Genomic DNA, 15,908 nt, shown 5'->3' on the forward strand with positions numbered 1-15,908 from the left:
CGTCCACTTGGTAAAGTAGTCTGAGACTACTAAAATATATCTGTTGCCATTTTCTGTAACTGGAAGTTCGCCGAGAATATCAGCTGCTATGCGCTCTAAAGGCATTCCTGATGGAACTATCTGCATCGGTGCTATCTTTTTCTTGTTTGGATTCTTCCGCTTCATACAAATGTCACAGCCTGTGACATATTGTCTAACATCTTGTTGCAACCCAGGCCAGTAGAACCTTTGCCTAACTCTTGCCAACGTTTTATGCACTCCAAGATGTCCCGAGTTTCTTTCATCATGACATAGTCTCAAAATCGTTCTTCTGTCAGAAAGAGGAATAACTTGCTGGAGTATTTCGTCATTTGTCTCGAACACTGTCCATTGTCTACATACAATTCCATTTACTAGTTTCAGTCTCTTCCATTGACTCCATAGTGATTTCAGAAAATATCCTGCACTTCTTATATCTTCGAACAATGGTCTCTCATTTGCTTCTAGCCAAGACTTGACTAAAGCTATATCTTTATCTGCTTCTTGACTTTCTTGCACTGACGTGCTGGCTGTATACTTTTCTTCGAAGACTGATCTAAATTGCCCTTTGCTAATAAGGTTTTTGCCATTGCAGTTATCCTTTCCACATTGTCTACATGGCATTCGGCTCAAAGCATCTGCATTCGTGTGCATTTTTCCTGGTCTGTGTTGAATTTCGAATTCATAAGAGGAAAGTGTTTCGATCCATCTAGCAAGCTGACCTTCAGAATCTCTCTTGTTCAATAACCATCGTAATGAACTATGGTCTGTTCTAATTAAGAATGGCTTTCCGTACAAATAATGTCTGAAATGTTTCACAAAATGGACGATGGCCAGAAGTTCCTTACGTGTGACAAAATATTTTCGTTCTGCTTTGCTTAAACAGCGACTTGCATAGCAAATCACTTTCTCTTCCCCATCTTGTATTTGTGACAATACAGCGCCCATAGCCATGTCGCTGGCATCAGTGTCCAAAATAAATGGTTCTGTGAAGTCTGGGTGTGCTAGAATGGGTGCACTGATTAACCTATTTCGCAAAGTTTCAAACGACTTTTGACAATCGCTAGACCAAATGAATTTTGTTCCCTTCTCTGTCAAAGCATGTAATGGTTTCGCCAAAACTGCAAAGTTTGGAACGAATTTACGATAATAGCTACAGAAACCAATGAAGGATCTTAGTTCTGTTACATTACAAGGTTGGGGCCATTTCTTAATAACTTCGGTCTTCTTTGGGTCTGTGGAAATACCATGTTCAGACACAACATGTCCTAGGTAATCAACACTTCGTGAAAATAGCGCGCACTTTTTCGCCTTCAGTTTTAGTCCAGCTGCTGCAAGTTTGTCGAAAACTCTCGACAAATTAGTCTTCATTTCATCAAATGTCTTTGCATATACAATGACATCATCTAAATAGATGAGACAAATGTCCCAGTGCAACCCTTGTAATGTTAACTCCATTAGCCTCTCGAACGTTGCTGGGGCGTTACACAGCCCGAAAGGCATGACATTGAATTGATATAGCCCATTTCGAGTGACGAATGCTGTCTTGGCTTTGTCTTTTGGCTCCATCTCAATCTGCCAATAGCCTGAGTGTAAATCGAGGGTTGAAAACCATTTACACCCTGCCAGTTGGTCCAGGGTCTCATCAATGCGTGGAATTGGATAGGCGTCTTTTTCAGTTATAGCATTCAAACGCCTATAGTCTACACAAAATCGTGTAGAACCATCCTTCTTTTTCACAAGCACCACTCTAGAAGCCCAAGGACTGTTTGAGGGTTCTATTATCTTGTTTTCCAACATTTCCTTCACATGCTTTTCTACTTCTGTATTCATGTGTTCTGGGAGTCGTCTAAGAGCTTCCTTGATGGGTTTGTGATCACCGGTGTCAATGCTATGTTTAGCAAGTCCTGTTCTTCCCATGTCTTTATCGGATTTTGTAAATAGATTAGCATACTTTATCAGGAGTGTTTTGACTGCACCTGCTTCTGTCTTGCTCATATTCTGGCTAGTCCTTCTATACAACTCCTCTAAATGCTCAGGCAGTTTCTCAACTCCCATTGTAGCTTGGTAATTTTCCTCTATTATACGGTCTATGGGTGACAATTGCCCAACCGTTGTTCCAGTGTGGATGATTACATTGTTGTCAGACGGATTAAAGAGTCTTACTGGAACAGTAGAACTACCTTTCACTACTGTTCTTCCAACCAATCCTCTGTCAGAACTCAAAAACGTTTCTGCTGGTTCCACTACTCCAACATCTAAGTGCATCTCTTCGTTCTCTGGAACTACAACTTTTCCTTTTGTAACAATTTCCATTTTGGATGGTATGGATACAGTTTCAAGTGCTACAATTCTAAAGCATCCAATTCTCCCCTCAAACTCTAGTGAGTGAGTTTCATCTCCTAAGGTCAGTGTTCTGTCCTGCAAATTAATTATGCCCTTGTTAGCCTTCAAACAATCAAGGCCCAGAACAGCATCAACAGTCATGTCAGCAACCAGTGTTGTCTGATATAATATTTTGTTGCCAAACTTAAATTTGACAAGTGCTTTACCGTAAATTTGAAGAGGCGTACCAGACGCTGATAGAATACTTTGATTCGTTTCAGCTAATTCAATTTTGCACTTTTTATTTATCGCTTCAAACTTTTCCCGAGACACTAGTGTAACTGTAGCCCCTGTATCAACTAACGTCATGGCAGGAATATCATTTATGTTTCCTCTGACATACATTCCTGGTTCATTAGCATTCTTTGAACGCCAATGCTTCCTTGGTACCCACGTGTTGCAATTGGTTTTCTCATTCCAAGCGTTGCCTTTTTGAAATGTCCGGAGCTGCCGGTTTTCCTTTCACCAGGTTTGTCCACTTTGTTCTTGTTCAGTACTGGAAACTTCTGATCATTTTTTCTGTTTGACTGGTTAAGTCTGCAATTTCTCTTTATATGACCAGGTTTGCCGCAATTGTAACACTTCATAGGATTTACTGGCACATTGTCGGTTCTAGGAGATCCCTTCTGTTCATGTTTCAAATCATTAATTTCTTTCTGCAGTTTAACCAATATCTCCTTCATTGAACCGACAGTTTCCTCCAAACTTTCCCGCTTTGGTTCATGCTTAATTTGATCCCCAACTTTTTTTAGAAATCCGGTTTCTTCATACTTTTTACGTTCTGCACCAACAAATGCATCAAGCTCTACTGCGTGTCTTATAGCATCGTTGAGATCATGTGGCCTGGATTGTTTTATCCTCAGACGCATGTCTGTGCTTGTAAGAGCATCAATGAAATACTCTTTGGCGAGAGTTTCACAAACATCCGCTGGGGCAGTAGGATAGGCCAGCCGTGTCAATCGTCTGACATCTTGTCCGAGCTGTGGTATCGTCTCACTAGCTTTTTGTCTTCTTTCTCTGAGCTGAGCTCTATATAGTTCCGTTTGGTTGGCTGGGGAAAATCTCTCTTCTAGAGCTTTTGATAGTGCCCTGAAAATCATCTGTAATGTTTCAGCCAGGTTTCCAAGCACTCCTTGAGCCTGACCTCTAAGGGAAACAGCCAGATACATTCCCTTTTCAGCCTCGGACCAATGGTTCAAACAAGCACACGCATTAAAATGTGATTTATAATCCACCCATGATGTTGAACCATCGTATGTTGCTGGTTTCAGCTTACCAGGCTTATCTGTATTCCCTTGCTCATCATACGTGCGAGCCTGCGGCACATCCCTGTTTCTACGAGTTGTTATATTTCTTGGCATATTGTCTGGCGTATCTAAATACATCGACGATGTTTGCTTTTGAACCCTGTCTTTTCTATCGTAAAGTTCAAACGAATCTTCTGTCTGGGCATACATCTTAGTTTTAGGTCTTGCACCTTTGGAATCATAGTTTTCTTCCGTGGTATGTTCTACACCACGTCCAGACGCTCCAATTCCTGAATCTCTCGCAGTCCCAGGCGTTGACTGTGCCCTGTGTTCTTTAATCTTCATGCTTTCATTAGAAAGCTCCTTAATTCTCTCCTCAAGAAAACTGATTTCTTCATCTATCTTATCCATGATATTTTTATTATTTAAACCTGTATGAATATCTCTTAATAACTTGTTTCAAACATGAAAAGTAAATATGAACAAACAAAATTCTATCTAAAACTACAATAGTTTGAAACGCTATAAACCTAATCACAATGAAAAGATAATCAAGTTGGTTTGAATTATCCCACCGCTGCCACCAAAAATTTGTAACGTGTAATGTGTGTTCAAACCACGGATAATAATTTTTCCTAAACGTTTCCTACGTTTTTAAATGATTGGAGTAAAATCAACTCTTAAACACTTTTCATCAAATTAAATCAAACACGATGATTCTAACTGATTTATAACTAATTATTTTCCTTCAGCTATCCTTGTACAACACTTGGTCTGAAACCACTGTTTCAGACCACCGTTTCAGACCCTGTGCTGAACCTAGTCCGAACTTATTTATTTCTGAGCCTATGCTCCCGGACTATATGATATACCGTAATGTTTCAAATGGTCCACCCGCAGTATTTTGGGGTCCCGCAAATGAAACATAAAGCGTACCTACTATAATCGCTGTATCTCTGCTCTCTGAGGTCTTCTCTCCTCTGCGTCTATCAGCAGACTAACTCCTATGCGCAGACGCGCTTCCTTTTTATACCCTACGTCCATTCTGCTGACTCATCGCAGGGTCATCAAAACGTTTGAGACAGTTAACCACACCCAAGGAATAGCTTATGATTGAATATATTTGATTGACCCTGATTGCTCTATTTACATAATCAAAGGAATTTTCATTACAATATTGCCAAATTTTTAAAAAATGTGTGTCTAGAACAAAGAGATAAATGAATAATATACAAATGCCGAATCACCAGATGCCGAAATCACCAGGTCCCAAGTTTACCAGATGCTGAATTTACCGGATGCCGAATTCATTATTATCGGTGCCAAGTTCCCCTAGTGCCGAGTTTACCAGGTACCGGGTTGACCAGCATTCATATGTACATTAAAAAAAGTAGATTCAACTTTCGGCAGCTCCCTGCTACACAGTTGCGCATGCGCACTCAGACTTCCGCTTTCTCTTCTTTCACTTCGTTTCAACATGGCGGGTAGACGAACTGAAATGAATCTTGAAGGTTTTTTCTTCTTGGTAGGTTCAATTTTAATCAAGTGTCATTTAATTGTAATTAGTTATTAAAACAGAAAAATATTTATCTGTTTCTTTGAAACTATTGATTTATTTTTTCATTATAGCTAAGGAATATTTATTTTGCCATATCTCCGGTACATGGGCATGTACCAACAAAAATATTGAAGAAAAAACTTAAGTTGTTTGATTACTTTGTGATTGATTAAAATTATATTTTAGAATACATAAATTCAAATCTATTTCAGTGATTTACTATATTGGATTATATTCTTTTGTTGATTTTACAAACGAGTATATCTATAGCTTTTTCATGAGCTATATAATTGATATGTAAACGGTGTGACCGTTGGACCGAGCGCAGATTAGCACAGTGCAGTTTGATTTTTGTATAATAAAATTTATTTTAAAAAACGCACACAGATCCTAATGCCTACTCAAATCATTCGTCAAAATTAAACTAAACGTCGCGTGCTCAGTTTACATTATGACGTCATATTTCAGACGTAAAACGTTCAAGTTTTTTCAACGGAAATACCCGAAGAGAGTTCCATGATTCCGATTTTTTTTAATTTTTTCTTTCATTGTTCATCAATTCAATTCATGTGAATGCCGCTGTAATAAATTTGAATACTTTATTTAGTATCTAAAAGATCAGTTCCTTGACGGTAATGTTTTTATTTTCCATCTGATAATCTGATAATCTGATAAGACATACATTGAACAAGTCGTGTTTCTTGATTGAAGCACTATTGAAACTTATCTGGTGTCCTCTTTTATTTCTTTTAATTCAAATTACCTTCTATTGAAACACTGGAACTTATTTAATCGAGTTTAGGGGCAATAAACATCGATAAGTACCAGTCAATCAATGATCGAACTAACTTTTTAAAAACAAAATGGCTGCCAATATGGCGGCGCCCAGGGCTGGAAGAAATTTTTTTTGGCCTTAGTACCCCTGATTCAACATTCATTTTTCAATGATTTTCTTATATATACGTGTTACCATTAATCCTCGCTTCGCGAGGCGGGCTTCGCCCGCCTCTCGCTGCGCTCGGTAATATGTAAACGGTGTGACCGTTGGACCGAGCGCAGATTCAACACAGTGTAGTGTAGTATAAATAAACAAGACGGAAATGTCTTTCAACATCAACCCAGGTTCATTCTTTTCAGTTTGCCTCTGAATTACAAAATAACAAAGATAACGAAGATTTACAAATTTATTAAGCAAAATCAAATATTGAACATAAATAACATTGTTTGATTCCGGTTATAACCTAAGAAGGAGAAATGAAAATTTACCTTAATGAATGCCGAAAAAGGGGAGAGGGGGAGAGCTTGGTCCGTAGACAGTATGAACAGACATGCAAAAGAAGCAGAAAATGTGGATGCTTTGTTTTATGACATTGCCACAGAACTGACGAAGCAGGCTCTCGACAGTCCTCTGACGGCTGTATTTATATACTTACAGACAATAGAATTTAAATAACACAAGACAGGGCATCAATAGTCTTAAACAAAATATAAACGGAGTATAAATTTCCGGAATCAAATATATACAAATACATATAGATATACCACAGTAGTTTGATTTTTGTATAATGAAATCTATTTAAAACGCATAAAGTAGGATCCGCCAGTATAGTTGCCTACTCAAATCATTCGTCAAAGTTAAACTAAACGTCGCGTGCTCAGTCTACATTATGACGTCATATTTCAGACGTAAACGTTCAAGTTTTGTCTTCGGAAATAGCCGAAGAGAGTTACGTGATTCCGAAATTTTTTTTATTTCTTCTTTCATTGTTCATTAATTTAATTCATATGAATGTCAATGTAATAAAATTGAATACTTTATTCAGAATCTAAAAGATCAGTTCCTTGACGTTTATGTTTTTACTTTCCATCTGATAATTGATAAGACATACATAGAACAAGTCGTGTTTCTTGATTGAAGCACTATTGAAACTTATCTGGTTTCTTTTTTAATTTCTTTTAATTCAAATTACCTTCTATTGAAACACTGGAACTTATTTGATCGAGTTTAAGGGCAATAAACATCGATAGGTACCAGTCAATCAATGATCGAACTAACTTTTTAAAAACAAAATGGCTGCCAATATGGCGGCGCCCAGGGCTGGAAGAAAATTTTTTTGGCCTTAGTACCCCTGATTCAACTTTCATTTTTCACTGATTTTCTTATATATACGTGTTACCATTAATCCTCGCTTCGCGAGGCGGGCTTCGCCCGCCTCTCGCTGCGCTCGGTAATAATATGTTTTACGGTGCTACCGTTATGGCGAGCGCAGCATGAATTACACATACCTTGCATCATTGTCAACTTATAGTTTTATTTATGTATCAACGAACGTCAAAGAATTCTTGAGAGAGTATTGCTCTACAATAAGTATGCCAAATGTACTATAATTTTAATGGTTATGATACATACAGCGCAACCCCCTTCCCAGAGAGAGAGAACGAGCGAGAGCCAGAGAGAGAAAGAGAGAGAGAGAGAGAGAGAGAGAGAGAGAGAGAGAGAGAGAGAGAGAGAGCCCAGTTCCTGTTTGTAGGTGTGTAATTTCCCACTTTTAAATTTAATGGTCTGACTACATGCAATATCTACATAATTTTTTTAACTGTTTATTTTTTCATTTTATTCCATTTTATTTATTTCAAAATGTGCTATTGTTTATTTCCTCCCTACTCATGCATGCACGATTAGCTTAAAAATGCATCGTTATGACAGTAAAGTATGGCTCTTGCTAATATATGTATAGGCCTACATAAAATCTCTATATTAAAAAAATTTAAAAACAAATCATCCGTCAATGAGGCAGGTATCTATTCTGGAATAGCTAGTACACGCATTACAGATGTTTGATCCACCTCTAAATTTATCGCGGGAAATATAGCGCGAGTGCACTGTGACGTCATCCAAGACTTTGTTCGTCTTTGTTTACGTTTCTCGACTCAATACGGAGGTATGGAAGCATGTAACAAATCTTTTGAGTCTCGCCATAGCATATGCGGTACTCAAAACGTGTCTTCAAACTTTAAGTCACTGTAAATTACGAGTTAAAAGTCGGCCATTTTTGGCATAGCACCACGGGTGAAAACATTAGAGAGCATTATGGGACGTAGACAAAAAAATTTGTTTGATGAACTGTAGGTTTAGCTCGTTCTTTTTCCCGTGCACACTGGTTCTTAGAGCTCGCTTCGCTCGCCGGCGCTGCGCGCCGGCGAGCTGCGCTCGCTATTATTACATTTTAGTGAAGATAAAAGATAAGATAAATAGTATCTACAACTAAAAGGCATAAAAGCACTTTTGCAAAATTAAGGCCTGAGGTGGTTCAATTTGCCCACCTCCAGTTTGAAATGATCAACATCTGGAAGTGCGACAACACTGTCCGTCTGTTCCATTGGACTACCCAGATAGCATGACTACGTTGGGCCAACGTTGGCCCTTAGTTGTTCATTACGTTGTACCAACGTTGGCAGACTACGTTGGGCCAACGTAATTTTGCTCATCGGCCCTACGTTGGTCCAACGTGTTGGGCCTATGTTGGTCCAACATGTTGGACCAACGTAGGGCCGATGAGCAAAATTACATTGGCCCAACGTAGCCTGCCAACATTGGGCCAACTTAATGAACAACTGAGGGTCAACGTTGGCCCAACGTAAAGATTACGAGGAAAATTATATCGGCCCAACGTCCTCTGTCAACGTTAGTCCATCCTAGTAAACAGGTGAGGGCTAACGTAGTGACAACGATCAAACTTTCAATGGCTAAACGTAGCATGTCGGCACTTATTCAATGTAATCCCAATTTAAATTCAACACTCTTGTTCAATTAATTCCTGTTTGCTGTTTGGCTATTAAGATGCAGGAGTTCAAATATTCTATGCAACGAAAACATAGTATACAGATTTTATTTTTTCTTAGTAAAAATTTACAATACATTTAAACACTTTTTAGAATTAAAAAGAATCGCTAGCATATTTCTTTGTCTATGTAAATTCCTTAGTAACAATCGAACTGTAGGGTCTGATCACTGTCCGGGGCACTGGCTTCAGTGGCTTGGGTTACTCCTTGCTTTTTTTCTTTCTTCCCTTTTTTCCCTTCACCTGCACGGTCTTTGAAAAACTGAACCCGTCCTTCCCTATCTCTACATCTGTTGCAGAAGCACACAGTCTGTTTTTTTCTTACTGCGGCTGAAAATGTAAGTTTTAGTTGTTATTTTTATTGTGCAATATGAATTAATGTTATCTGTTATACTGTAAAGGAATGTATAATATGATTATGAATGCTTTTATATTTTTTTAATCTACCTCATTGACAATTCAAACATTATATAATATAAAGAAACATTGCACAAGCATTCGATTTCTTGAAAGAAAACTATTATTTACATAAGTTAATATAATAAATTATCATGTACTTACTTTTTGTAGCGTATATATCCCCAATCTTCTAATGTATAATTCGTAGAGTAGAAAAAGCACTATTTACTATAGGTGTACACACACAACGGTTGCAATATATTCGAAATAAAAAGTGGCAGTTTTGACCATCCTGGTTATATCAGATGACCGATCTCCAAGGAAACTGGCCAGTCCCATGCTGTGAGTAGCACTGACCTAGATACTTGGGCAGTAAAGGAGCTCCGTCTGCCTCTTAATTTCGACACTTTAAGATTCGTTATGCAATAGACACTCCAGCTACACGTGTACATACAGCTCATCAGATTTATATAAACAATAAACATCCCTCAACAGAGCAACAATGGCCTTAACATCTATGACCCAACAGTTTTAAATAATTAAGCCCAATACAATTTACAATGCTCCACTAAATTTCTCAAAAAATAAAAAAAATTCATTGTCGGGTTTAAAATCTAACAACGAACCAACGTTGGGCCAACGTTTGACAGTTTAAAACTGTTTATATCAATAACATATATTAACTATTTTTCAACCCAAATTACTGAGATCTATATGCATACAATGTATCATGTTATGTATTCCAAAGTAAGAGAAATAGATTAAACTCAACTAGTTATACATACAAACTTTTTAATTAATATTTTCATGTGTTAAAAGATAATTAAGACACTATAAATTCCTTATAATTGCAATCAAAATTAACAGAGCAAATCACATTATTTACTCACCTATACCTTAAATTTTTGTGGTTGTGTTTATGTTATCTGTTTGTTTGTTTTAACTCTGTCATAATTCGTAGCATGTAAAAATAAAGACCCAATGTTGGCCCAACTGCGCATTACCAACAATTAAATGAGATCACATGTTTTATCTACGTTGGCCCACCCATGGCCCAACAATGTTACGCCAACAAACACTTAGTTAGAATTCATGGCATGTTAAGATGTTGGCCAAACGTCGGGCCAACTGCGCATCACCAACGAATATAGATCATATATTTTATTTATGTTGGCCCAACGTTGGCTCAACATTGTTACACCAACAAACACTTAGTCGAAATTCATGGATTGTTATTATGTTGGCCCAACGTTGGGCCAACTGCGCATTACCAACAAATATAGATCATATGTTTTATTTATGTTGGCCCAACGTTGGCTCAACATTGTTACACCAACAAACACTTAGTCGAAATTCATGGCATGGTAAGATGTTGGCCCAACGTTGGGCCAACTATGCATTACCAACAAATAGAGATCACATGTTTTACTTATGTTGGCCCAACGTTGGCCAGACGTTGTCATGCCAACAAAGCAATCAATGTGCTATGAAAGATGTGTTATAATGTTGGCCCAACGTTGGGCCAACATTGTGTGCCCAACGCCAACCATCGACCAACGGTACAACCAATTACCAACGTTGGCCCAACGTAGTCATGCTATCTGGGTATGGTAAGAGGGAAGAAAGAATATTTGTAAACATTTTTTGTTGTTTATATGTCACGCATGTATCTTATTAGAACAGCACACATTATTTAGATGAAACAAAAACTTGTGAGGTGAAATTTATTAGGTTTAATGGCTATTACCAGAATTAGCGCAAAACCTTACTAAAATTTATATGTGTCTGGTTTAAAATAATGTTCCTACATAGCATAAGTGTGATAAAAAAAACCCACCAAACCAAAACAGCAAATTAAATAGAGGATGGAGAATTGAGCCATCTCAGGGGCTTGAAGGATGGTTTATGGTTTTATTTCTTTATTCCTGTTTCAAAACATTAGTATATATAGTCTCAATCCATGTTATTTGTATATAGTATCAATACCTGTTATCTTCTGCTATTTTTTAAATTGCAGTCAATTTGTAAGTGAAAAAAAAGTCCTGTATTGTTACTCTTGCTGGTTAATAATTATACTCTGTCCCAAGATATTTTGGATTCACGTTTGGACGATTTTTAATAAAAATACACTTACCTGTGAAAGAAGTGCAATTGAAATAGTTGAAAGGGATATTTTCCAAGATAATTTCATTGACACATTATCATTTTTCACTCGGAAAAATTCACAGGAACGAAAACAGATTCCTTACGGAGATTTATAATGGGGAATGTTTACATCTTTTCTCCATTCGGAATACACTCGGAATACATCGCGCAATATTTCAACGTTATCATCCGGGCTTGCTGCAATGCAAAATCTCCGTAGACATCACATTTTTTAGCATTGTATTGAAACTTGATAAGCTAACAGGGGCGTTTTGACTGAGAAATCTTGGAAATTTTTCATACTTTTGAATGAACATCGTTTGGATCCTGAGGTATTTATAAATATCAAACAATTAAGCCAAACGTGAATCCAAAATATCTTGGGACAGACTATAACAGATTGCTCTCTTGACTCCTGTCCACTGCATTGGTGAAGATCTGCATCTGCCATTCCTGTCTCAGGTAAAGTCCAGACACTGGGTATACTAATACATGTACTACTATACATTAATATGAATTAATATTTTTAAATGTCTTGCCATGTCTGTAAATGTGATTTATACTTCAAAAGTCCTGTTACATCTTGACAGTTACATCCAATTAATGGAACAGCAACTGTAACATCAACAAGTGTGAATTTTGTGACAGTGTTCAATGTTTGTGGTGTCAAAAGAAAACTCATTTAGCCTTTCATTCCTTAAATGAATATAAGCTAATAATTAGAAGGAAAATTAACACTGAGGTAAATGCAGTGGTCATTTTATCACACCTTAAATATTTAATTATTTGTTACAGGAAAACCTTTTGCCACCTTTATTGACAGATGCCCAGTTACAAGTAAGTAGTCGTAATAAGGGAGTAAGTGTCAAAAAATATTTTTAAAAAATACATGTATTACTTTTTAGTCTATAAGTCTACAGTACTTGATGCATATATTCACCCAAGTACATAATTGCATTAAAGGTAAGAATCTAATGTCTACCTTTGTTATACTTGATAACATAACAAGGGTCAATTTATACTTTCAAAACTGGAGCAGTTCATAAAAGAGGATAAACTGTCCCAAGTTATGTTACATGTTTGTGAATTTTAAAAAATAATGGATATTTTTGGTACTTAAATGCTGGCAAATTTGGAGTGATGTAACTTAGCTCACCTGGGCTTTTTTGATCAAAATTTGTGCAATGTTGTTGTCAAAGTAAACTTTTTTTATTTCATAATTGTAAATAATTACATTTCAATTTTAAACAAATAATAATTCACACTGGGCATTAGCAGCATTTACAGTAAAACTTGTCTAATCCAGTGGAGGGTGGTTCTGATGTATAAATGTAATTAAGAAGTTGTATGATCAAAGGAGTTATGCAGGTACTTTTATTATTTGAAACAAAAACCATTTTTGAACTTTCTAAATAAACAAATAGAATTGTTAGTAGTAAAGAAATAATTGGATAACCAAAATCACTGATATAAGCAGTACATGTAAAATGATTTGGGTATAAATGCAAGATGGTATGAGTGTTCGTGAAGGTTGAATGTTCAAAAGCTAAAGTGAGTAACATATTATACCTTTTAAAGCTGCTTCTTTTTGTAAATGCCCACAAGGAAAGTTTCTGTCTGCCCCTGTGGATGGGGGATGGGAGGTTGTTTTTTTTTTAAAATAAAACATGTCTACTAGCCACCTTGTTTTAGTTTATCTGTGAAAACATAAACACATAAAACCTATCTTGAAAGTTAACAAATATGAGAAAATTATTTTCTATCAGAGTCTTGCACCTTTTCAATATCAGGTCATGCACTCTATTATGATCTTGAAGTTTTTTGCTAAAATGATAGATTTCATAGTCCATTTTGAAAGATTTTAGGCAGGGAGGTGGTCAACATTACGATATTATAATTTTTCTACTCCAGATTGAGAATTAATTAAATGCATATATGAGACCCCTCGACAAGTTTGTGTATGGGCTATGGTACTCAGGTGACCGTCAAGGCTTATTTGTCTCTCGATATGTTTAAGATCTTATTGAGAACTGCAATGTCCAATATTTGTGATATGGCTATGAAATCACCCTGTTACAAAAGGGACTCAGTATTTAACATAAAGAAATCTTTTGTATTCATGATTATTTTACTACATTGTTCATATATTTTTATATGACTCCATAAAACTGATTTTATAATTGCTTAGGTGAGTAATTTGGCCCATGTAACTCTTGTTATGTTTTTGTGATTGAACAACAAATATGTTGCTGATAAGATTTGATAAGATTGGAATAGTAACTTTTATGAAGATGTTTGAAATTATTGCAGGATTATGAAGAAGAAGATTTGGGTTTGATCCCCATAATTATATATAACTCTATCTTGCTTAATTGTCTTCTGCTTTCTTTTTGTACATTAACACTTGATATATAGAAATAACAATATTTAGATGTATTTATCTTGCACCCTTTTATCACTTTTATGCACATTTTACTTGGAACTCACGGTGCTTTGTTTATCTTAAAAAATACTTATAGATTGATGGTGTAAAATCAGTCATACCAGTGATTAATCTAGGTTTTGGGGAAAACTACCCTCTCTGGAGATTTTGGGAAAATCAGTCTGGGGTCAGAGTCCTGTTCAGGGGACCAGAGGGCCAAAGCCACCTGGCTGTAATTGAATTTTAACATTTTATGACCTTTAACAGAACATAAAATGCTCACACAATTCAAATGCTCACATAACTTACATATTTAACCCCATTTGGAGTAGCTATAAGCACAATAAAAAGAAAAACAATAATATATGAGCTTTTTATATAGTAAAGGGAGAATATTTACTTATCAAATGGGGAAAAGAGGAGATTTAGGGGAAATCTTCTCATTTTTTTTTTGGGGGGGGGGGGTACTGAATATAGGCTGAAAATATGCCCTAGATTAATCCCTGCATACATTAATAAAGTTTAAAGCACTAGCCTACTTTATATCACTTCCTTTTCTTGCCTTGTCTTGCTTACACTTTGCTTACCAAATTCTTTGCAACTTTCTAACATAATATAATATTTTGCTGCACCAAACTAACATCAGGACAGGTAGTGTATGGACAGTCTAAGACATGGGTTCAATTCCCATCACTGCCAGAGTTGAATGGCTTTTTGTATGACTAATGGATTATAGCATATTTGTCACTGCCTTAAATTAACAAACTAATCTATTTTTGTTTGAAGTACAAAAACAAAGTATATATTTATTATAATTATTATGCCTTATAATTTTTTTTTCTCTCATTTATATGATTTAAATTAACTTATAATGTCTTGTTAATTCATGGTATGAAAATTACATAGAAAATTCCACCATTTTATCTTCAACAAAAAACTTTTCTTATTTGAACAAAAGTGAATCAAATGTTTCAAATTTCTTTTGTTGTTTACAAATGGTCTTTTTGGTGCATCATATTTATTTCGATTACTTTCTATTTTCTTAGGAACTTCAGTCAACAGAAAACATTTTGCATGAAATAAGTAAAACTCAGACAATAGAACTTCAAAATGTTGATGAACACCAAATGCAAGTAATTCAACAGGATGAATATTTGCATCAGTACGGTTTGTATAGGGCCCATATTCAGGGAGATGGTAACTGTTTGTTTCGTTCTGTTAGTTTTGGTTTATATGGCACGGAAGACCATCATTATGCATTGAGAGAATTGGCTGTGAATCATATCCAGGAAAACTTAGATGACTTTAGGTTTTATTTGTATGGAGAAAATGGATTACCCATGACTGACACAGAAACTACCAGGTATCTAAATAATTTAAGACAATTAGGAACATTTGCTGGGCAGGAATCCATACTAGCTTTATCAAGAGTGTTAAATTTGAACATACTTGTAACTATAGGAGGGGATTCTCAAAATCCAGTGGTTAATACTTTAGAACACAATTTTCACAACTCAGGTAATATTATTCATTTGGTTTGGACACGGGCTGGGGGTGGGCATTATGAATCAGTAATAGAAAATCCAGCATTAAAGGAGCACACAGCTCCAACTGGGTCATCGCAAAACACTGCCAGTGTTTCAGACAATAATACGGGTAAAAGCAGTTACAATTGGAGATCTGATGCCAAAACTTGCAAACCTTTTAGTTTAGATGTGCTGGAAGATATTAAAAGCCACAAAGTACAGAATCAAAATACTGAACATTCATATGGTAGAGAGTATGTTGACAAAGGTGATAGTTCAAGGTCTCAGACAAAATGCCCTAGGTGCAATAGAAGTTTTTACAACAAAGCAACTATGATGCGTCACCAAAAGTTGGCTCATGAGAAA

At 36.2% G+C, this 15,908-nt stretch overlaps 2 long non-coding RNA genes across 2 annotated transcripts; one reads left to right on the forward strand and one right to left on the reverse strand.

Moving 5' to 3' along the window:
- The first annotated feature begins 5,040 nt into the window (after window positions 1–5,040).
- On the forward strand, window positions 5,041–15,248 carry LOC117691564 (uncharacterized). Its single transcript, XR_010712533.1, has 4 exons — window positions 5,041–5,175; window positions 11,994–12,056; window positions 12,390–12,431; window positions 13,905–15,248. It is a non-coding gene; the product is annotated as an uncharacterized lncRNA (long non-coding RNA).
- LOC109618241 (uncharacterized) lies at window positions 9,083–11,052 on the reverse strand. Its single transcript, XR_004595854.2, has 2 exons — window positions 9,612–11,052; window positions 9,083–9,380 (listed from the first exon to the last, which is right to left on the reverse strand). It is a non-coding gene; the product is annotated as an uncharacterized lncRNA (long non-coding RNA).
- Window positions 15,249–15,908: the final 660 nt, after the last annotated feature.

Source organism: Magallana gigas, chromosome 1 (genome assembly GCF_963853765.1).
Source record: "Magallana gigas chromosome 1, xbMagGiga1.1, whole genome shotgun sequence".
NCBI lineage: Eukaryota > Metazoa > Mollusca > Bivalvia > Ostreida > Ostreidae > Magallana > Magallana gigas.